We start from the raw sequence: 25,321 nt of genomic DNA, 5'->3' as shown, positions 1-25,321 counted from the left end.
TCTCCTCATTTACGTGCAATAAATAGATACATGTATAACAAATATATTTAAAAACTGCAGATACACCAAAGAAGATATACAAATGGCAAATATATGAAAAGATGCTTCATATCTTGTCATCAGGAAAATGCAAATTAAAACAAAATGATTTTATGGAACCACAAAAGACCCCAAATAGCCAAAGCAATCTTGAGAAAGAAGAACAAAGCTGGAGGCGTCATGCTCCCTGATTTCAAACTATATTACAAAGCTATAGGAATCAAACAGTATGGTATTGGCATAAAAACAGACATATAGATCAATGGAACAGAATAGAAAGCCCAGAAGTAAACCCATATATGTATGGTCAATTAATGTACAACAGAGGGGCCAAGAATATACAAAGGGGAAAGGACAGTTTCTTCAATAAATGGTGTTGGGAAAACTGGACAGCCACATGCAGACGAATGAAACTGGACCACTATCTTATACCATACACAAAAATTAACCCAGAATGGATTAAATACTTGAATATGACCGAATATGAATATGAATATGAAACCATAAAACTTGTAGGAGAAAATATAGGTGGTAAGCTCTTTGACATTGGTCTCGGCAATGGTGTTTTGGATTTGAAAGCAAAGGAAACAAAAGCAAAAGTAAACAAGTGGGAATACATCAAATTAAAAAACTTCTGAACAGCAAAACAAAGCATCAACAAAATGAAAAGTCAGCCTACTGAATGCGAGAAAATATTTGCAAATCATGTGTCTTATCGGGAGTTTATCCAAAATACATAAAGAACTTGTACAACTCAATAGCAAAAGCCCCAAACAATTCAATTGAAAAACAGGCAGAGGATCTGAATAGACATTTTTCCACAGAAGACATTCAGATAGCCAAACAGGTACATGAAAAGATGCTCAACATCACTCATCATCAGGCAAATGCAAATCAAAATCAGGAGATATCACCTCACACCTGTCAGAATGGCTGTTATGTAAAGGACAAGAAATAACAAGTGGTGGCAGGGAGGTGGAGAGAGGGGAGCCCTTGCACTATTGGTGAGACTGTAAATTGGTGCAGCCACTATGGAAAACAGTATGGGGGTTCCTCAAAAAATTACAAATAGAACTACCGTACAGTCCAGCAATTCCAGTTCTGGTTATTCATCTGAAGAAAAAGAAAACACTAACTCAAAAATATATCTGTGCCCCCCCATTCATTGACGCATTATGTACAATAGCAAAGGTATGGGAACAACCTATGTGTCCTTCGGTGGATGAATGGATAAAGAAAATACACACACACACACACACACACACACACACACAATGGAATATTACTCACCCATAAAAAGAATGAGATTTTGCCATTTGCAACAACATGGGTGGACCCTGACTCTGTTATGTTAAGTGACATAAGTCAGACAGAGAAAGACGAATACTGTATGATCTCACATGTGGAATCTTAAAAAAATAAATAAATGAAATTTTAAAAGCTACAGGTTACAGAGAACAGTTTGTTGGTTGCCAGAGGTAGGGGTAGAGGGTGAGTGAAATAGGTAAAGAGAATCAAAGGTACAAAATTCCAGTTAAAAATAAATAAGTCGTGGGAATGTAAGGTACAATGTGGCAACTATAGTTAATAATACTGTCTTGCATATCTGTAAGTTGCTGAGAGTAGATATTAAAAGTTTTCATTATAAGAAAAAATTTCTGTAACTATATATGGTCATGGATGTTAACTAGACTTATTGTGGTGTTTATTTTGTAATATATACGTATATCGAATCATTATGTTGTACACCTAAAACGAATATAATGTATGTCAATTATACCTCAGTTGAAAAAAGAAACAAAGAAACAAACAAAAACACCCACCAACAGCAATAAGACACCACTACATATCTATGAGAATGGCCGAACTCTGGAACACTGACAGCATCCAACGCAAATGAGGTTGTGGAGCAACAGAAACTCTTATATATTGCTGGTGGGAACGCAAAATGGTACAGCCACTTTGGAAGACAGTTTGGTGGCTTCTTACAAAACTAAACATACTCTTACCATACGATCCAGCAGTCGTGCTCCTTGGTATTTATCCAATGGAGTTGTAAACGTGTCCATGCGAAAACCTGCACACGGATGTTTATAGAATCTTTATTCATGACTGCCAAAACTTGGAAGCAACCAAGATGTCCTTCAGTGGGTGAATGGATAAATAAACTGTGGTACATCCAGTCAATGGAATACGATTCAAGGCTAAAAAGAAATGAGCTATCAAATCATGAAAAGATATGAAGAAACCTTAAATTCATATTACTAAGTGAAAGAAGCCAATCTGGAAAGGCTACGTACTATGATTCCAAGTATTCTGGAAAAGGCAGAACTACGGAGAAAGTAAAAAGATCTGTGGTTGCCAGGGGTTGGGTTTGGCGGGGAGAGATGAATAGACAGAGCACAGAGGATTTTGAGGGCAGTGAAAATACTCTGTATATTATAATAATGGATACATGTCATTGTACATTTATCCAAACCTATATCATATACAACACCAAAAGTTGAACCCTAAAATAAACTATGGACTTTGGGAGACTATGATATGGCAATGCAGGTACATCAAGGGTAACAAATGTATCATCTTAGCGGGGGATGCTGATAATTGGGGAGGCTGTACACGTGTGGGGACAGAGGGTACATGGGGAATCTCTGTACCTTCATTTCAATTTTGTCATGAACCTAAAAGTGCTCTAAAAAAAAGTAAAGGCTTAAAAAAAATTTTTTAAACCAAAACACTGTTGATTCTGTCACTAGCCAGTCCTTGTGACCCACGTTTAACTGTCAAGAAAGACACATTTGAGAAATAATGAACTATTTGGAATCAACTTATCTTTCTCTGCATTTCTATGCCAATCATTAACTCGTATTAATTTCTGGCTTTCTAATTATGTATCATCAGACTTATGACTTCTGAGCATTTGCTTGCTCCCTGGCTATTCTAATTCAAAAATAAATTGTATAATGAAATTAATTCTATTTTCCCTTGAGATAATGCATTTTTAATTGCTCAGAAGGGAGTCAAATTAAGAAGCATTTACCCAAAGTAAATGTAGGAGATAATAAAATATTTCCATGGCAGGTTTAATTCAAAACACTCATGTATACCAATTAATTTGGTGTTGCATTAGAGGTATATAGAAGAAGGGGTTGCCCAGAAACACAGCTCTTTTCTTTTGATCTTGTGTATTTCATCTGCCAACAGCTAAGCGACTAGATCCTGGATTTGCCAGTTTTCTTTGTGGAACCATTGGAAATGTGACTAATCCCAGGAGTTTTTGTTCTTGCTTATGTACAGATTGCTCTCGGAAAGTACCCAGATGTGAGCACTGTAAGTCCAGCTTTGTAATACTGTTTATTTGGCAACAGAAGTGCTGTTTGCGGTAGTTAACTATCTTTTTTACATTTGCCATGGTCCAGTGGTGTTGCAGAGCTTTGTGGCATCCGTAGCTAGTGGGTGACAGTCAGCAGATTCTAAAGCCTTTTCAGAACCCTGAAAGAATAGATAATGATAGTGCACAGTGCTGAAATGACTAAAGGGATAATGTTGATGCAATTCAGCGTCCCCAAAACGATTACAGTTCATTTTCTTTAATTAGCTTTTTCAAGTTCTGACTTTAATTCTTTATTGTGTAACTTCTGGAAGATGCCGTTCCGAAAAACATCACCACGAAATCCATCAGAAATGTTTAGACAGTTGTCATCACAAAGAGCCAAAATGTCTGCTTTGTTCTCTACTGTTGACCCTGCTTTGTCCTACACTGATGGTTGCTGATTCAACTTTGTAAGGATATAAATGATTCCTTTTTAAATGTTTGAGGGAGGCGGTTTTTAGCTTTGGGATCAGATAGGAATGGTGTTCCACTGACAGAAACCTGAAAAAGAGTGGGTTAAATGAAGTAGTATTTTCACTTGGAACAGAGACGTCTGGTGGTTTGTGGCTTAGATAACCTTTGTATGTTGACCTTTGAGACTTTGGCATGAAATGGAGTCTTCAAAGTTCGACAAGTTTAATGTATTACCCTACTTGTTATCTAAACCTTCCAAGTTTATTAACATCATACGTTTGCCCCATACGTGGGAAATGCATCTCTTCCTTCAGGAAAGAAGGGACCCCACAATACCATTTTTAGTTTAGTTTAGATTATTACAGTGGTTCTCAAACTTCAGTACATATCAGGATCGCCAAGGGTTTCTTGCTATACAGATTCTAATCCCCCCTTCAGAGTTTCTGGTTAGGTGGAGCTGGGGGTAGGTCCCAAGAATTTGCTTTTCTAACAAGTTCCCAGCTGACGCTGATACTGGTGGTCTGGATACCACACTTTGAGAACCACTCAGAAGAATTTTATTACAACAGGTCAAAGTCCCTGCTAGTATGGAATTCCCAGATAAGGCTCTGAAGCCTTAACTGCTGTGACTTAGCTGTTGACTCGAATTAATTCAGCAATCGTTTCTTGAGTGCCTGCTTCGTGCTCAGCCCTGAGCGACACTGCTAGCCCTGAGACGAGAAACAAAGATAAGTCAGACAAAGACTTCAGAAGCTTACAAACATATGTCAAGTACCTATATAACTCAACCAAGAGGCAGAGAATCTATACTTTTTCTATTTATGCTGTTGGCAATATATGTAGGATTTTTAATGGAAAGCCAAATTTCTTTCATCGTACTATTCCAATTATTCCAATGGTTCTTCTGCATTTTTATTTCAAATAGGAGATTATGTCCTATAACCACCCTGAGTCCTACATAACTTTTGTTACAGGGAAGTCCCAGCCCAATTCACCACATGTGCTATTCCTGTTACCAAACCAAACTTACCAGACACACAGCAAAGCCAATTTCCTGACACCGGCTTGTGGTGAGGGAAATACAGCGTATATTGGAAGGCACCCAAGGTGGAGCCAAGCAAGGAGAATGGGCAGCTTATGCTCAAAATCCCCAACCTCCCAAGTGGCTTTTAGGGAGGGGGCTTAAAAGGAAAGGTTAGGGGTGTGTGTTGCCGGGGGTGGGGGGTGGGGGGGGCCTGATCAGCTCAAGCACAATTCTGTGATTGGTTGATGGTGAGGTCACAGAGTGATTCACAGGGGTCAGCATTATCAATCCTCAGGCTCCAGCCGGTCTGGGGAGGCTACAGGCTTATGGCCATCATGTAGTCAACTTCTTCTACTTGGTGGGGGGTTTTAAGTATCTGCAAAACAACTCAAGGATACGTCTCCTTGGGATGTTATCTATGGCCCTTGAGGAGGAAATAAAGGTCCTTGACTTTGTTTTATGGCTAAACTATTATTCATTTGTCTTGCCTGACTGTTTTCCTTTGTTTCATGCTCTCGCTTCTCTGATTACATTTACTCTTTAGAACTCAGAGAAGGCCTAGGAAGCTAAAGCTTTTCTACAAACAAAAGGCAGAGGCCACGGAGGTGGAGGTGTCTCTCCCCAGGAAGGCCCTGCAGGGTCCTGCTGCATTTCGTTCCAAGCAGGCTGATCTGCACCACCTCCCATCATGCCTCCACCCCAGACAGAAATGGAGAAAAGTCATTACAAGCAATAACAGAGACCCAAGATCTGAATCATAACCCTTCCCTCCCAAAGAAGGCAAGTTACGCCTGCATCTGAGTCAGTAGTGATGGCCCATAGGGTTAGTTATGTGGTGTCTTTTTTGGTGAAGGAAAACACTTTCCCAGCTGTTCTTGGAAAGAGTAATGGAGAACTCCCCCCAGCTCCAGCTAATGGCTAGTTTACCCTGAGAAGCAGTGGTAGCAGTGTGGACAGGTTCTAATGTAATTTAAACGGCTCACCAACCTGATAAAGGCTTCATGTCTCCAATAAATTATACTCTTAAGCAAAGATAAGGGAATACAATAAATGTTTGAATCCAGGTAAAGTGAGACAAAAGTAAACATTTCTTATTGAATCTAAACTCATTGGCATATAGAGACACATTTCTATTAGTTTATTTATGGTTCTCCAAATACTATACTGATGTACATTTTCCATGTGCCATTGAGTAACCATTGCTAATACATGCATCTTAAGGTGAGAAAATGTACTTAGTAAAGATTTTGAATAAAAGAAAAACCTCTTTTATGTGGCTACAAAAATTTCCTATTTAGGATTTCTGAAGATTTAAAAACAGTGTACTGGAACCTCACTAAATAAGTTGTGCCTAAAAATAATAAAAATGACAGATCTGATTGTCTAGATACCACAGTGGAGTGGAAAGAGTGTGGGTCATGGAGGGACATACATCTGACTTTGAATTGCAGTCCTGCCCCTGAATGGCTGTTTGTAAAAAGGGAGTAATGCCTACTTCACAGGATTTGGGAGGATTAAATAAAATAAAGCACATAAAGTCTTTAGAAGAACGTTTGATATATACTCATCACTTAAGAAGTGCTTTCTCTTCCACCTCCTTTCTTTTGTTTTTTTCCTCCATTTCCTGCTCCTCTTTTCCTTTCTTTCCTTTTTCCTCCACTTCTCCCTCCTCCTCTGCCCCCTGCTCCTTTACTCTTCTTGTTTTATCCCTATTGCTTTGTCTCAGTGAGTACTGTCCTGCTCAGAGGAACTACCTCATTGAATCTCTAGCATCCTTTTCACCTCCTGAGATTGAATTTGATCTCTGAAGTGGTCCAGTGTCATTCAGAACCGACACTGTACCTGTGGGTAAGGCTGGTGAACATTGCTCTAAAGCAGTGGTCTGTAACTACTGCTTCTGCAAATCCAGCCCTCTGTCTGTTTTGTATGGCCTGCGAGTTTAAAGGCGTTTTTACATTTTTAAATGTTTGGAGAAGATCAAAAGCAGGATGAAATTTCATGACATGTGAAAATTACATGAAATTCAAATTTCAGGGTCCATGAGAAATGACATTTTGTTGGCTCTCAGCCACGCCCATTCGTTGAGTATCATCTGTAGCTGCTTTTACACAGTTAGGCCAGAGTCGAGTTGTTGCAACAGAGAGGGTGTGGCCGCCAAACCTAAAATATTTATCTGACCCCTTTACAGAAAAAGTTTGCAGACCCCTGTTCTAAAGGAACAGAACACGTGTGGATTTTAATTTGGTTCTGAAGCCAGTTCTGAAAGGGGAGCTTCATGGGAGGAGCCACTGTAGCAGGATTAGAATGAGTTTCGAGCTTCCTAAGGTGGCTGTGTGGAGAGCATTCCAGGAGATGGATGATGAAGTTTCTGGTAGAATTGCCTACACACAGACAAAAATCTCTCTCTCTGCTCTTCTCATGATACCACTAACTCCTGACAAAATTTCGTGAGTGATGACTATATACAAAGGAGTTTTGTTATCAGCTCCCCTGATCTTTCAGACAGTTTTATCTATGAAGCATCCAGGGCGCTGGTCTGGGGGAGACCAGGACAATAAGGTTTCACTCAAACAATCCCTATGAACAGTTTAGACCTACATTTCAGAAGATATCTAATAACAATGTAAACTCCTCCCCTTCTCCCAATTACTCTGTTATCCCTGGGAAATCCGTTGTCTTTTCTGAGCAAGCTGAGAATCCATTGTATCTCTTTTGGAGAAGAACTGACCAGATCAAATATCCACCTTGAAACCCATTATAAAGCCTTTTTTAGAAACAGATTGAAAGTGATCACATATTCCTTGATAGTCCCCCCGATGGAGTCAGTCCTGGCATTTGTGAATAACTGCCTATTGGTTTTCAATTCAACGCAAACAGCTATTCCTGGGAGGATTAGTGATAGAGTGTGTTGCTTTAAAGGAACAAATGACCTGACTAGGAAGGGGTGGGAGGTGGGTGGTGTTCTGCAGCCATGTGGAAGGCACCATGTAACCTGGTCTCCGATGACTGAACCGAGGCAGGAGACAGAGGAACAGAGCCATTAGGTGGACTTAAAGCTCAGATGGTCGAGCCAGACAAGCCCACGAATTTAATAGGTTAATGAACACCATCTGTCAGTTGCATCGGCACTCCTGACTCTTCCTAGGAGCACCCATTTCTCTCTTCTCTCAAAGTCTCACCCCAGCCTCCTGTTCACATCGCTGCTTCAGCCACTCATTGAACAGATGAATGAGCCCTTCTACCACACGACCCTGATTAGCCACTCACTTACTCAGCTGAGTGCTAATTATGTGCCAGGCGCCGTGCTAAGTGCATGAGACACAAAGCAGAAAAAGAAGTGTTTCCTGCCCTCCCCTGGGAGGTGCTAACAGGCTCCCCATGGAGACAGACTTGGAAACGAGTGTCATGGAGTCCGGTGGCCTTCTAATAGATGCCCGTCTGTGCAAGTGAAAAGCTTCTGCTGGGGACAGACCAGGAAACTAACCGTTGCAGTTCCGTATAAACCATGAGTTGGCTGAGCTAGTGTGGGATCCTAAGGGCTATAGGTGCTAAGTGGAGAGTCTGAACATGACTCTGAGGTCCCCAGGCACCTGGGCAGGGGAGTCACATGACCAGAATTTTGGAATGATGCTGTGGAAGCCATGTGGGGAACGGATTGGAGGGTCCTGACTCCAGAGGCAGGAAGCGACATTAGAGCTCTTCGGGTACCCGGGCGGGTGGTACCACCTAGAGAAGGTGAAAATTAGAGAGAGGCGGGAGAGAGATTCAGCTGAACCTGATGGCTTCTTAAGGCGGTGGGGGAAAGGAGAGAGAAGAGCAGATGGCATCCAGCATCCAGCAACCAGCTTGGAGTCCAAGCACATGAAGGTCATTCAAACACTGCACTTTTGTGGGATGAGAAGGCTGGAGGAGAATTCTGGGACAAGAGATCTTTAAGAAACGTGGTAGAATTTGGGGAATGAGAGACACATATAGGATGAATGGAGGAAGAGAAGTCTAAAGGGGGCTGGGAAAGCTCATCAGAGAGCTAGAAAGTGAAGGACCCTGTGGATGCCGAGGGAGGGGAGCACAGAGAGGGGAGCGGCGAGCGGACAACAGCGCCACACACTGCGGAAAGGTCAAGTGAGACCGTGGTAGAAACTGTCATTCCAGATACCAAGGACTTCAAGCTTAGACCTGCAGGATCCTCCCAGAAGTGGCCCCAACCTCCTTTTCCAAATGCATTGCCTTTTTTTCTTTTTACCTCTGCCAAATCGAGCTGTTCTGTTTCCTGTGTGTAGCCCTCAGTTTCCACTTCCTGCTCCTTTTCCTTCCTGGAGGGAACGCTGTAAAGTCCACATCAAATACCACCTCGCATTTTGACTGAACTGGCATTGATCTCTCGCGTCTCTCTGCAATCCCAGCACTTTATCTGTACCTCTCTGTGTTACTAGTCACCTTCTCCCAAATTGTATTCGCGTAATACCTAGGGTTTCAAGTATTAGGTCATATTAAAGACATGTAATCGTCTTTTACTGATGATTTAAAGAATGCTAAAGCCAACCTCCTCCACCACTAAAGTTTAGCTCTTACTGGAAATGTAATGACTTGTAATATGAAATTATGAAAGCTGACTTTCTTAGAATATTCTCCTGTTCTGTGTTCATTTTCCACAGACAATTTTAAATTTGATTACAAAAGGCCAGTCTATACTTAGAGAGTCGAGAACAGATGAGCATTTTAAAACACTGGTTCTCAAACTTGGCTGCACGGTTGGAATCACATGGGGAGTTTTAAAAACACTGACTCTGTTGCCAGATTCCACCCCCAGAGCTTCTGCCGTAATTGGTTAGGAGTGTGGCCTGGGCATTGGGAAGCTTCAGATCATCTCAGGTGGTTCCAATGAGCAGCGGAGTTCGAGAACCACTGTTTTTCACACTGATTGGCGTTGAAGATCGCATCTGTTCCTGGGGATGACTTATTGTTCCTACATTGGAATCTGTGTAGTTATGAAGCAGAAATTTGTCTTTACCTGTAATATATTCTCTCCCTCTCTTTCTTCTCCACTCCAAGAGAACAATCTTCAAAGGTTTTGACTGACAGGGCTCTTACCTCTGGCAGAAGAAAAATACCCATCTCTTTCCTAAATGTCCTGCTTTGGCTAGTTACCAACAAACAACAAAACCTTGAGTACAGAAAAATTTCCATGTGTGACTTGATAGAAAATGCATTTGATTTCATACTGAAATTTGGAGATGCAGTAATGCCATTCATGGTATGAAGGCCCCAGAGTAGCTTTGTTCTTAATAAGTTCCAGCTAAACAAAAATTCCTAATGAAAATAGGTTGGTTACTATCTAGGTAACCAACTATCTGATTTTTTCTAGTAATCATGTCTCCAGAAATAAATGTATAAAAAAGGTTTCTTTCTTTAAAGAGAAAGGAAAGAGAATAAGACAGAAGCACACAGGTATCAATCCGTTCACCCCAGACATTAGTAAGGTCCTCCGGCTTGTGCCCCATGGAACAAATTATTTCCTTCTCTGTTAAAACTCTTAATTTTGGTCATTTCCTTAGAAACAGTATAGTAATATCTTTTGTTCTTGTTATACTGAGTTTGTGCATATCCACTCTTTAGAAAAAGCTAGGTGTACTCAAAAGTACTAAGTAAATCATCACACAGGGCTGCTTGTTATTTAAGATACTTATTATCTAACAGTTCTGTCGAAGAAGCAGGACTGCAGTGACATCACAACTTTAGTTTTTCCCACGGTGGCCCTGGTACTCCCTGTTCTGTAGGGCCAGTTCTCCAGCTCCTGGAAGAAATCTCCAGATTTGTCCCCTTACTGGTGTTTCGTTGCACAGGGAGATCAGCTCGGTGCTTTGTGACTGCCTGGAGGGGTGGGATAGGGAGGGTGGGAGGGAGGGAGACGCAAGAGGGAAGAGATATGGGAACATATGTATATGTATAACTGATTCACTTTGTTATACAGCAGAAACTAACACAGCATTGTAAAGCAATTATACTCCAATAAAGATGTGGAAAAAAAAAACCACAACAAAGTCTTCCAGACACTTGAATCCCTGAAACTCAGTTCTGTCATTATCATGTCGAGGTTAGTTTATTCATCAAAACTGCCAACTTTATCAAAGCAATAGCTGGTGTGGGCAGAGCAGCCCTCAAGCTGGGCAGCCACTCCCGACTGATCTTTCGCAAGTGCCCTAGAGATACCCTCTCTCTCACCTCACATTTGCCACAGGGGCTCTTTCACCTGCATTTTCTGATGGGCAGATAATAAGCCCTCCCTTAGCCCCTGGGCAGCCAGCTGGACCGCCCCCCCCCAGCATCCTTCTAAATCCTTGCCGAGATCCAATTCAAATATCTTACCCCAGAATCTTTTCTTATTCATAATCCCAAGATAACTGGCTTTTCTCTGAACTCTCATGGCATGCTGTGCCGTTCCTGGACCACTGATTTATTTATGGTACGGTCTCCAGTCTTATCTCGCCTGCTGTACTCAGAGCTCTGTAAGAACTCTCATTGTTCTTTTTTTTTTATTGCTCACGATGTACAGGATAAAAAAATGGTGAAAATATTTTTAAAAAATCAAGGCATTTATAAAATGCGTAGTTATGTTATTATCCCATGTACTGTATACTTAAACGCGTTGTCATTGAAGACATAGGGAAATTGCTCAAGTGTTTGTTTGATTTTGTTGATTTCATCAGGTTAAGGGGAAAATGTAGACTGGTGTTTTTATAGTTTTTCACATATTTTTAAATGGAAACATGCAGTCACTTAAAGCAGTTTATCAAAAATAATTTAAGTGGTTCCATGAAGTTATTATCATATCTATTGTGTTATACCAAAGAGCAGGCAGCAAATTACTTATTCCCTTCAGCAAGGAACCCATTTTTAAAGACTGTTGGGATTTTAGAAGGACACGTTTTTTTATCATTTAATTTTTAAGTATATTTAATTCTTCCATTTTAAGAGCTTTTAGCATAATAGGCCCATTGCTTCCCTGTCTTCCCAAGGAAGCTAATTCATTATTTTATTATCTTTGTTTGACCTAGTGTTAGCAGACAGACCACACTAAAACACAGCTTATTAAATATTTAAGAAATCATATTAAGGTGGCATTTGTGTCTTCTCTATAATAGCTGCTAGCTGTATCACTAGATCCTTTATTTCATTACATAAAATACATAGACATCGTTATCGCCATCAGTCCAGTTAAAAATAGGCAAGGGTCGGGCTTACCTGGTGGCGCAGTGGTTGAGAGTCCGCCTGCCGATGCAGAGGATGCGGGTTCGTGCCCCGGTCTGGGAGGATCCCACATGCCGCGGAGCGGCTGGACCCGTGAACCATGGCCGCTGAGCCTGCGCGTCCGGAGCCTGTGCTCCGCAACGGGAGAGGCCGCAGCAGAGGCCCGCGTACCGCAAAAAAAAAAAAAAAAAGGGTCAAACTATTTCCAGGAGCACCATAGGGACTAAGTGTAGGAGTTCTAGATTAACCTCTTCGTGATTTTTGAGACAGTTCAATAGAAAATATTAAATTGAGACACAGAGTTGTGTGCATTCATTATTGTTCTGTGAGAGAGCTCTTTTCCAACTCTTACCATTCTGAGATTTCAGTTCTTTTTATCTATTTATTATTTCTTTTCCATTATGGTTTATCACAGCATATTGAATATAGTTCCCTGGGCTGTACAGTGGGACCTTGTTGTTTATCCATTCTGTATATGCTAGTTTGCATCTGCTAATCCCAACCTCCCACTCCATCCCTCCCCCACCTCCCCTCTCCCTTAGCAACCACAAGTCTGTTCTCTATGTCTGTGAGCCTGTGTTTTGTAGATAGGTTCATTTGTGTCATGTTTTAGATTCCACATATAAGTGGTATCTTATGGTATTTGTCTTTCTCTTTCTGACTTACTTTGCTTAGTATGATAATCTCTAGGTTCATCTGTGTTGCTGCAAATGGCATTATTTCATTCCTTTTTATGGCTGAGTAATATTCCATTGTATATATGTACCACATCTTCTTTATCCATTCCTCTGTCGATGGACATTTAGGTTGGTTCCATGTCCTGGCTATTGCAAATAGTGCTGCTGTGAACACAGGGGTGCATGTATCTTTTTAACTTATTGTTTTGTCAGGATATATGCCCAGGAGTGGGATTGCTGGATCATACGACAACTCTTCAATAGTTCTTTTTAAAAGGAAGTCGCATTTCTCTAATGATTAGTGATGTTGACAGATGAATGGATAAAGAAGACGTGGTACATATATACAATGGAATATTACTCCGCCATAAAAAGAAACGAAATTGAGTTATTTGTAGTGAGGCGGATGGACCTAGAGTCTGTCATACAGAGTGAAGTAAGTCAGAAAGAGAAAAATACCGTATGCTAACACATATATATGGAATCTAAAAAAAATGGTTCTGAAGCACCTAGGGGCAGGACAGGAATAATGACGCAGACATAGAGAATGGACTTGAGGACACGGGGAGGGGGAAGGGTAAGCTGGGACAAAGTGAGAGAGTGGCATGGACATATATACACTACCAAACATAAAATAGATAGCTAGTGGGAAGCAGCCGCATAGCACAGGGAGATCAGCTCGGTGCTTTGTGACCACCTAGAGGGGTGGGATAGGGAGGGTCGGGGGGAGACGCAAGAGGGAGGAGACATGGGGATATATGTATATGTATAGTGATTCACTTTGGTAAAAAAAAGGAAGTTGTGGCACAACTGAATAGGATGGGCTGACAGGATACACTCAGGTGGTGGCTCGTGGGCATCCCACTAATTCTCCTCGGCAAAAAAGAGAGGCTTTTACACCACACACTAAATGTCTCCTTTCTCCCCCACGTCTGAAGTCCTGGCCTCTTCCTGCCTTTTGCAGACTGGCCTTCATTCCGGTGAAAGGAGCCAGAATTGCTGTAGCTTCAGGCTGCAACAGGAAGAATCAATTTATTTGGGGGTTACCAAAGGAAGGATGACGCTGGACTCTACCGCAGTGGAGAGGATGCCAGCCCGCACATAGCCCAGGGGGTGCCATTGACGTCTTTTCATTCTGGTCTTAATTTTATCGTATTTACTATTAAGTCGTATAGATATAAAAATTACCTGATGACACCTAAGACTTTTGTTTTTGATAGTAAGTGTTGGCGCTCTCGCTGCTGAAGCCGACAGTGCGTGCAGCTGATCACGTGAACTGCCCGTGTTCTCTTCCGCATCGGGGCTCAAATGACCTGACTTTAAAACACCCTCTGCCCATACTGATCCTGCTGCTAAATTACAAATAAAACTCATCTCCTTTAGGAAGCATAAAAATGGTGGTGCATCAGTCTCCCTGTAGGGGAGGACACAAATCTCCCACACCCCAAATTCCCGGACAAATATTTTATATATTTCCATATATATACACAGATGTATTTTATATTTGAAGAATATAAGTGTTTCAAAGCATATGAAACAAACTGCAACAGTTGTGAAACCTAAGCCAGTTTGATGTGTGAGCATGGAAAACTTTCATATTTTTTCATGAAGATAGGAACTAAAAACAAAATAAAATTGATTAAAAACTATGATCACGAGGAAAATCCATTGCCACACCCAAATAATGTGTCCAACTTTTTAAGCCATACTATACTTATGCCAGGAAGCCCACCCAGATGAACACCAAATATCTAATCTCTTTACCTTCCATTCTTTATTCAGATGGTTATTTCCCTGTAGTCGGTATAATGGAAAGCACAGCACACAGCCGTTATAAGCACACACTCTCTTTCATGGCCTCTGCCTCTTACTCACCGTATGACCTTGGCAAGATAACTGCCACGCTCTGAGCCTCAGTTTCTTCATCTGTTGAACTGAGAATGCAATTTCATGATTCCTTTTCTGGAATCTTGGGGCCAGATGAGTTTTAGAATTCAGGATTGTTAAAGGATATTTATTTTAGAAAGATAACAGTGCATATACAAGTGTTACATAAAGGCGCCAGCAGCGTCTGGAGCAGCATTCTATAATCAAACACATTAGTAATTCTGCAGTATAACGTGCACAGTCACACTTATGGGATGAAGTGTATAAGCATGTCAGATTTGTTACTAGAACTTGCGTTTTTCAGAACTTTTGGGTAAATGAACCTGCGCCAACCCCTACTTTGAGGATGTCTTTGTTCAGCAAATAGCAATTTCTCCAACAATGGTAGCTGTTGTTTTTATTTCAATTAATGGCAGATAATGTAGACTTCATCTCTTACACAAATTGGAATGTGAATAAAGGAATTCTACTCAACATACCCCTCTGATTCCCATGGGAGTTTTTTAAAAGGCCATCACCGTACTTCTAAAAATGGTGATGAACGTCGCTCTTCAAGATGATATTCACAAGAGGGCAGCAGTGCCTTCTCAAGTAATTTTAGACCCTCATATGTTACTCTGCTCAGAGATGATGGATAATTTAGAATTACAGATTCAGAGCAGTAAATGAGTTTTCCATTACCTACAGTTAAAATTAGTACCAAGAAATTTTTAGCTTTCTCCTTTTTTTTTTTTTGCCTTAATTCTTACTTGAGGGGATAAAAATCAATCACTTTACTAGTTCAGCTACTGTCTGAATGCTCTAAAGGGATTGATGGGGTGTGTGCTAAATTTTGCTTGCTAGCTTATGCTGGATGGGACCTGAGTCCAGGAGTTTTCAGCTCACTGGTGCGCCAGGGTCCACGTGAGGTGTCTCACAAGCAGTTTTACCCGTAATAAAGTATCAGAGTTTGTAAATCACTTAAAAAATAAATGGGTGATTCTTTCAGGGTACCCGCAGATAATATCCCTCTCACTTTCTTAGGTTCTAATATACTTTCTTAAATGGAAGAGAAAGGGAGGGAGTTGTGCAGGAGTGTGTCTTGAATGAATGTCATTCCTCATGTCCTGGCAGGAGAATTTTCTTTTGGGAACCTCTCTTCTGGCATATCTGCCTGTTAATCAAAGTATGTAGATTCTAATCTTTTTTAAGTATGTGTTTTATGTTACATTTGAAAGAGTAATTTTTAAAAAATTTCTTTTCTTGAAGTATGGTTGATTTACAATATTGTGTTCATTTCTGCTGTACAGCAAAGTGATTCAGTTATACATATATATATTCTTTCTCATATTCTTTTCCATCATGGTTTATCACAGGATATTGAATATAGTTCCCTGTGCTATACAGTAGAAACTTATTGTTTATCCCTTCTATATACAGTAGATTGCATCTGCTAATTCCAAACTCCCAATCCTTCCCTCCCCCACCCCCCTTTCCCCCTTGGCAACCACAAGTCTGTTCTCTATGTCTGTGAGTCTGTTTCTGTTTCATAAATAGGTTCATTTGTATCATATCTTAGATTCCACATATAAGTGATATCATGTGGCATTTGTCTTTCTCTTTCTGACTTACTTCATTTAGTGTTAATATAATAGTCTCAGGGTCTGTCCATGTTGCTGCAGATGGCATTATTTCATTCTTTTTTATGGCTGAGTAGTATTCCATTACATATATACACCACATCTTTATCCATTCATCTGTCGATGGACATTTAGGTTGTTTCCATGTCTTGGCTAGTGTAAGTAGCGCTGCTATGTACATTGGGGTGCATGTAGTTTTTTGCATTATAGTTTTGCCTGGATACGTGCCCAGGAGTGGGATTGCTGGATCATATGGCAACTCTATTTTTAGTTTTTTGAGGAACCTCCATACTGTTTTCCATAGTGGCTGCACCAATTTACATTCCCAGCAACAGTGTGGAAGGGTTCCCTTTGAAAGAGTAACTTAAAAAAATTCTTACTGCCAATTGCTTCATCTTTTTGTGGTAAAATAGACATAGTATTACATTTACCATTTTAACCATTTTTAAGTGTATAGTTTTGTGGCATAAGTACCTTCACATTGTGGTACAGTCACCGTCACCATCCATCACCAGAACTTTTGCAGCTTTCCCAGCTGAAACTCTGTGCCCATCAAACACTTAACTCCCCATTTCCCACTCTCTCCAGCTCCTAGAAACCACCATTCTACTTTCTGTCTCTAAGAATTTGACTCCTCTCAGTACCTCACGTGAGTAGAATCGCGCAGCATTTGTCCTTTTGTGACTGGCGTACTTCACTTAGCAGAATGTCTTCAAGATGCATCCACTTTGTAGCGTCTGTCAGGATTTCCTTCCTTTTTTTTTTTTTTCCTTCCTTTTTAAGACTGAATAATTCTCCATGGTATGTATATATATACCCATGTTGTTTATCCATTCATCCATCGATGGACACTTGCCTTACTTCCCCTTCTGGCTGTTGTGAGTAGTGTCTGGGCATGGGTGGAGATAACTGTCTTGAACTAGTATAGTTATTACTTGTGTGTTCAGAGATGCTCATATCATCTTAAAAATATGCCTGTTAAAATGCTAACTTGGCTATTTAAAACCTCAATGTCAGAAATTCGGAATAAATGGCAATTTTAAATTTAAGATTTAACTGTGAAACCCTGATATTTAACCTGTTGCCTACCTGTGAATTATTAAGGTGCCAACCTCTGTATGAATAGGGCTTTGGAAAGGGGGTGCTTGGGCTTTTCTGACTAAGGACCAAACAAGAGCATCACCAGATAGTTTTCTCATGTCAGGGCCTGAAGTCCAGTTCTAACCTCAGAATCTAGAACGTACCAGAAAGGAAAATGGTTGGTTTTCCTGTTGAATTATTTTTGAGTGTCAAAGTGTCGCTCTTCTTATCTTGCTGCCTTTTCCCATATGACAGTCCCTCAAGTAACCACCAAATCGTCTCCTTCCAAAATGGGAATAATGATTTACAAAATAGGGAAGACTGTTATTTGCCAAGCTCATGATACGTTGTGAAGAGAAGAGAGGCTGTGTCTGCTAAAACGTTTTGAATCCTGACAAACACAGAGTGAAGAACCAATGTCTCTTTCAGTTGTAAAGTCAGAGAATGCAGCAAGTAGAGTGTGGTTGATTGCTATGCTGGGAAAGCTTGCTAAGATTTCTAGCACATTCAAACCCTTTTATATGGCTACAAAATTTTATTTATTCTTTCCTAATCCTAAAGTGCTGTGGTGATAAAGGCTGGATCTTGTAGCTATGGGATGAAATAGCATCAGGGTCCTATTTTCAATTTTGGTACAAATTCGAATTTGCTTTCAGCCCAGTTTCTTTTATCTTTCGCTCAATTTCTTTTATGATTTGGGCATATAGGCCTTTGATTATTTACCTAATGAAGTGTATTATTACTCATTACACTTTTGTTTAGCTTTGCATTCATTATCCTTTCAGATACGTAACTGTGTCATGTTTGAGTGTATAACCTGTAGGAGGCATGTCCATCCTTCTTAATGACATCCAGACCACCTCCCCCATCACACACTCCTACCCTCCCCATCAGCTCCCTCCTTCAGCCTGTCTGGAATAAAACAGTGACCCAAGACAGACAAGCCCCTGCTCTCAGAGAGTTTACTGCCTTCTAAAGGGCAGAGGGACATTAGCAAAATAAGCACACTACATTTGTTCAATTACAAACTGAAATCAGAGCTGTGAAGAAAAGAGAGATGTTTCAGAAGGAGGTTGTAGACCATAGTCGTTATAAACATAGACTCTAAAGCAAAGCCATGGCCGGGCCATATTGGAGGCTGAAGCAAAAAGGAGCAAATCAGTAATACTGTCTTGTCTTTATTTAAACTTCTGATATTTCTTCAAATGGGTGTTTTGCATTAATTAGTTTTTCAACTACTGCTTTAAGATATGATTTATCTTGATTACTGAGTTTTTTGGCGCACCCTGAAATTTTGTACCTAAGGCCAGTGCCTTACCTCACCCTCGTCCTTCAGAGCCCTGCTCTGAAGCCAAACTACCTGAGTTCAAGTCCTGGTTTTTCCACTGACTGGCTGTGTGACATTGGGCAAGTTGCTTATACTGTGTGCCTTAGTTTCCTCATCTGTAAATGGGGATAATAACAGTACTTCATAGGGTCATTAGGAGGATTAAAATAAGTTAATATTTGTAAAGCAATAGAGTAGTTCCTGGCACAAAGTGTATTTAAGAAGTGTAGTAGGGGGGCTTCCCTGGTGGCGCAGTGGTTGAGAGTCCGCCTGCCGATGCAGGAGACGTGGGTTCGTGCCCCTGTCTGGGAAGATCCCACATGCCGTGGAGCGGCTGGGCCCCGTGAGCCATGGCCGCTGAGCCTGCGCGTCCGGAGCCTATGCTCCGCGACGGGAGAGGCCACAACAGTGAGAGGCCCGCGTACCGCAAAAAAAAAAAAAAAGAAGTGTAGTAGGGAATTTCCCAACAGTCCAATGGTTAAGATGCCGCACTTTCACTGCTGAGGGCCTGGGTTCAAGCCCTGTTCGGGAAACTAAGATCCCCAAAGATGTGTGGTGCAGCCGAAAAAAAAAAAAGTGTAGTAAAAGAAGATGCCTCTAGACTGTTTCAGATACTGAATGAGTGATTATGAACTGGATCCCATATGTCTGCATTCACCAGGCAGGTTCCCCCTGCCACCCCAATTTTTGCTAAATTTACTCATATGCTCAGGACAGTCTCATAGCTAACGTGGTTATATGTTTTAAAAATGAAGGACTTACTCATTGCATTTCCTCTTTGCCCCTCTTATTATTTTTTACTCTAAAATAAGCAGGGAGATGGTGGGAATTCTAGTCCACCATCACCCACAGGCAAGTGCCTCTTTTGGACCCTTTCAGAGACATGGAACACTTCCTGGACTTGTGTTTTTTTCTCCCACTGAGGCAATTTCAGCCATCTCTGCATGATTGCAGTGTTGGTTTATGGGCTACTGACACGCCCAACGTTCGATTCTTACCCTTGCTTACTCACAAATTTTTTGGATAGTCTTTGCAGAGCACTGCACACAGATAAACAAGCCCCACTTATAAATAAACACAAATAAAAGGGGGACAGGTGATTGGGAGGGAAGGACTGGGAGTTTGGGATTAGCAGGTGCAAACTAGTGTATATAGGATGGATAAACAACAGGTCCTACTGTACAGCACAGGGAACTAGCACAGGGAACTACACTCAGTATCCTGTGATAAACCATAATGGAAAAGAATATGAAAAAGAATATAAATATGTATAACTGAATCACTCTGCTGTACATCAGGAATTAACACAACATTGTAGATCAACGCTACTTCAATAAAATTTAAATAGATAAACAGACCAGCCCCTTGTCAGGATCCCCACTTACAAAATCCACTGCTTCTTTTTTTTTAATTATTATTATTTTTTTATTTTTTCTGTGATGTAATTTTTATTTATTTTTTAACATCTTTATTGGAGTATAACTGCTTTACAGTGGTGTGTTAGTTTCTGCTTTATAACAAAGTGAATCAGTTATACATATGTTCCCATATCTCTTCCCTCTTGCGTCTCCCTCCATCCCACCCTTCCTATCCCACCCCTCTAGGTGGTCACAAACCACCAGGCTGACCTCCCTGTGCTATGCAGATGCTTCCCACTAGCTATCTATTTTACGTTTGGTAGTGTATATATGTCCAGGCCACTCTCTCACTTTGTCAACAGCTTACCTTTCCCCCTCCCCATAGCCTCAAGTCCATTCTCTAGTAGGTCTGTGTCTTTATTCCCGTCTTACTCCTAGGTTCTTCATGACCTTTTTTTTTTTTATTAGATTCCATATATATGTGTTAAAATACGGTATTTGTTTTTCTCTTTCTGACTTACTTCACTCTGTATGACAGACTCTAGGTCCATCCACCTCACCACAAATATCTCAATTTCGTTTCTTTTTATGGCGAGTAATACTCCATTGTATATATGTGCTACATCTTCTTTATCCATTTATCTGATGGTGGACACGTAGGTTGCTTCCATGTCCTGGCTATTGTAAATAGAGCTGCAATGAACATTTTGGTACATGACTCTTTTTGAATTATGATTTTCTCAGGGTATATGCCCAGTAGTGGGATTGCTGGATCATATGGTAGTTCTATTTTTAGTTTTTTAAGGAACCTCCATACTGTTCTCCATAGTGGCTGTATCAATTTACATTCCCACCAACAGTGCAAGAGGGTTCCCTTTTCACCACACCCTCTCCAGCATTTATTGTTTCTAGATTTTTTGATGATGGTCATTCTGACTGGTGTGAGATAATATCTCATTGTAGTTTTGATATGCATTTCTCTAATGATTAATGATGTTGAGCATTCTTTCATCTGTTTGTTGGCAATCTGTATATCTTCTTTGGAGAAATGTCTATTTAGGTCTTCTGCCCATTTTTGGATTGAGTTGTTTGTTGTTTTGATATTGAGCTGCATGAGCTGCTTGTAAATCTTGGAGATTAATCCTTTGTCAGTTGCTTCATTTGCAAATATTTTCTCCTATTCTGAGGGTTGTCTTTTGGTCTTGTTTATGATTTCCTTTGCTGTGCAAAAGCTTTTAAGTTTCTTTAGGTCCCATTTGTTTATTTTTGTTTTTATTTCTATTTCTCTAGGAGGTAGGTCAAAAAGGATCTTGCTGTGATTTATGTCATAGAGTGTTCTGCCTATGTTTTCCTCTAAGACTTTCTAGTGTCTGGCCTTACATTTAGGTCTTTAATCCATTTTGAGTTTATTTTTGTGTATGATGTTAGGGAGTGTTCTAATTTCATACTTTTGCGTGTACCTGTCCAGTTTTCTCAGCACCACTTATTGAAGAGGCTGTCTTTTCTCCACTGTATATTCTTGCCTCCTTTATCAAAGATAAGGTGACCATATGTGTGTGGGTTTATCTCTGGGCTTTCTATCCTGTTCCATTGATCTATATTTCTGTTTTTGTGCCAGTACCATACTGTCTTGATTACTGTAGCTTTGTAGTATAGTCTGAAGTCAGGGAGCCTGATTCCTCTGGCTCCATTTTTCGTTCTCAAGATTGCTTTGGCTATTCAGGGTCTTTTGTGTTTCCATACAAATTGTGAAATTTTTTGTTCTAGTTCTGTGAAAAATGCCAGTGGTAGTTTGATAGGGATTGCATTGAATCTGTAGATTACTTTGGGTAGTAGAGTCATTTTCACAATGTTGATTCTTCCAATCCAAGAACATGGTATATCTCTCCATCTATTTGTATCATCTTTAATTTCTTTCATCAGTGTCTTATAATTTTCTGCATACAGGTCTTTTGTCTCCTTAGGTAGGTTTATTCCTAGACATTTTATTCTTTTTGTTGCAGTGGTAAATGGGAGTGTTTTCTTAATTTCACTTTCAGATTTTTCATCATTAGTGTATAGGAATGCCAGAGATTTCTGTGCATTAATTTTGTATTCTGCTACTTTACCAAATTCATTGATTAGCTCTAGTAGTTTTCTGGTAGCATCTTTAGGATCCTCTATGTATAGTATCATCGTCATCTGCAAACAGTGACAGCTTTACTTCTTCTTTTCCGATTTGGATTCCTTTTATTTCTTTTTCTTCTCTGATTGCTGTGGCTAAAATGGCACTAAAAATAAATGCTAGCAGAAAGCCATGAGTTTCCCCAAAGACAGGAGAAGAAGCAGTGGATTTAGCCACAGCAATCCACTGCTTCTTTCCATGTCTTTGGGGAAACTCATGGCTTTCTGCTAGCATTTATTTTTAGTGCCATTTTACACTCCACTCATGGTGATTCTACAAAGACTAATGTGCTTCTTTTTTTATTCATGCAAAAGCACTTTTTTGAAGACAATATCATCCCCTTATCTTTTATGGCAAGGCTGTTGTGTTTATACTTTAGTAGTTCAAAAAGTAAATGGAAAAAAATTCCTAATTTAAAAAGTGGAGAAATGTACTATAAATTAATTTTACTTCTTCAAAATATTAATGTGAAAGTGGCTATATACAGTTTCAATTTTTAAAAAATTTTGATGTGCACTAATTTATTCCATACAACTGGGGACAACTATAAGCAGGAATTTAATGATCTGTACAGATTTCCGGCTAACCAGGTTATATTTTTGCTACAGTAGATTCTGTATAATAACTGCCCTAAGGAAAATAATGTTATACCATTGATGAAACGAACTTTATCTCATAGTGAATAAATGGGTTCTTTCCTATTTTACTCTCAAGCTTTTAATTAACAGTTTCTAGCTAGAGGGCCACTGGACTGGAACTAGTATTCCCCATTGATGAGCTTTATTCACATTCTGTCTGAGATTATATGTAAGGCTCTTTCTGTCACTTATATAAAGAACCCAAATAAGCTAAACTTTAAATGCATTGTTCCAATTGAAATAATAAAGCATTAAAAATGAAAATGTTTCCCTTTAAGGATATATGTTTAGTGGTCACACTTATTAAAATGTAGTTAGAGTATTTGTAACGAAACCCTCAATAATTAAAAAATCTTTTTTAAATTGAACATTGTTTTACAATGTTGTGTTAGTTTCTGGTGTAGGGCAAAGTGATTCAGTTATATATATACACACACACACACACACATATATATATTCTTTTTCATATTCTTTTCCATTGGTTTATTACAGGATATTGAATCTAGTTCCCTGTGCTATACAGTAGGTCCTTATTGTTTATTTTATATACAGTATTTTGTGTCTGCTAATCCCAGACTCCTAATTTCTCCCTCCCCCACCCCCTTTCCCTTTTGGTAACAGTAAATTTGTTTTCTGTGTCTGTGAGTCTGTTTTTGTAAGTAAGTTCATTTGTATTATATTTTAGATTCCACATATAACTGATACCATATGGTATTTGACCTAAATAACCTTTTATGGTTATTTAAAGAATACCTTTGGGCTTCCCTGGTGGCGCAGTGGTTGAGAGTCCGCCTGCCAATGCAGGGGACACGGGTTTGTGCCGCGGTCTGGGAAGATCCCACATGCCGCGGAGCGGCTAGGCCCGTGAGCCATGGCCGCTGAGCCTGCGTGTCCAGAGCCTGTGATCCGCAACGGAAGAGGCCACAACAGTGAGAGGCCCGCGTACCGCAAAAAAAAAGAATACCTTTATACGAACAAATGTAATCAAAAGTCCTTATTTACATCTACATTCTCTTTGGAAACTGTGGGATTCTCAGGCCCCAGGGCCAGTAGCCTTGACTGAAAGCATGTGGTTGCCAATTGGAAGAGAATTGCTGTGGCTACACAGTGTGCCTCTCTGCCACAGCAAAATTAAAGGATTGCTGGGAGAAAATTCTCCATAGGTTTCTTGCACATCTTGGAAGCAGAGGCACTGGTTACCCTTTGTTCCAGACTCTCTTTTTGGTGATGTTTGTATATGAACCCCCTGAAGAGGCAGAGAAAGTGTTTCCCTCTAAAGCAAAGAGCAGGCACGCTTACAGCCCATTATAAAAGTTTCAGGTTCCCTACGCTCAGAGTTCCTCTCCTGTAATGAATCTGCTGAGTGTACAAGTGTCACCTGGCCCCGTACATATCACCCTGTAGTGACTGGAACCTTGGGAGCCAGGCCAAGAAATGCTGATACCCTGGATACTCTGGCTGTTACAATTGCTGAACCTAATAAAGTCTTGGTCTTTGACCCAGGAGTCTCGTGTCCTTTATGGACATCTCAAAACTGTAGCAGGCTAACGTGTTAGCTTGTGAATGAGGGAAAATCTCAGATCCTTTGCACTTATTGGCAGGAATGTCCGTTCAAAAACAGACAAAGATGATCACCAATTTTTTCTCTGTATGGGATCCCAAGGGGATGGTGGTGGGTTTAGGGATAACACGGCCTGGAGTGTAGTGTATGAATATGCATGGGATGACAGGACATCAATTCTCAATATATAAGGCGGTGTGAGTTGCAGACAATAATTGGTATTTCTCAGCGGGTGAAGGAGGTTGCCTTTTCATGAAGACTTTGTGCACCCAGGGACAAAGAGGTTGCTGGATGATTTGGAATTTTTCTCTTTTGGCTCAGATTCTCAAGAAAAACATTATCTAAATTTACGTAGAGCAATGACTAATTTACCACATGCAATGACTGGCTTACTTTTGGAGGTGGTGGATAATCATAATAATCCTATAACAGCTCATTTTAACCATCATACCCAAGCCTTACCATTTCACGACACCCAAGTCTACATCTATGAGTGATACGGTAGCAGCACTTCTTCGTGTCTACCTTCCTAGCATGGACACACCTTTAAGAAATGGACCTACCCCAAACTATAATTCGAAAAGATACATGCACCCCTGTGTTCATAACAGCATTATTCACAATAGCCAAGACATGGAGACAACCTAAATGTCCATCGACAGATGAATAGGTAAAGAAGATGTGGTATATATATAAAATGGAATATTACTCAGCCATAAAAAAAGAATGAAATAATGCCATTTGCAGCAACATGGATGGACCTAGAGATGATCATACTAAGTGAAGTAAGTCAGAAAGAGAAAGACAAATATCATATGATATCACTTATATGTGGGATCTAAAATGTGACACAAATGAACTTATCTATGAAACAGAAACAGAATCACAGACATAGAGGATGACTTGTGGTTG

The sequence above is a fragment of the Grampus griseus genome (genome assembly GCF_964374135.1).
Source record: "Grampus griseus genome assembly, chromosome: 9".
Taxonomy (NCBI): domain Eukaryota; kingdom Metazoa; phylum Chordata; class Mammalia; order Artiodactyla; family Delphinidae; genus Grampus; species Grampus griseus.
This window is presented reverse-complemented; position numbering follows the sequence as displayed.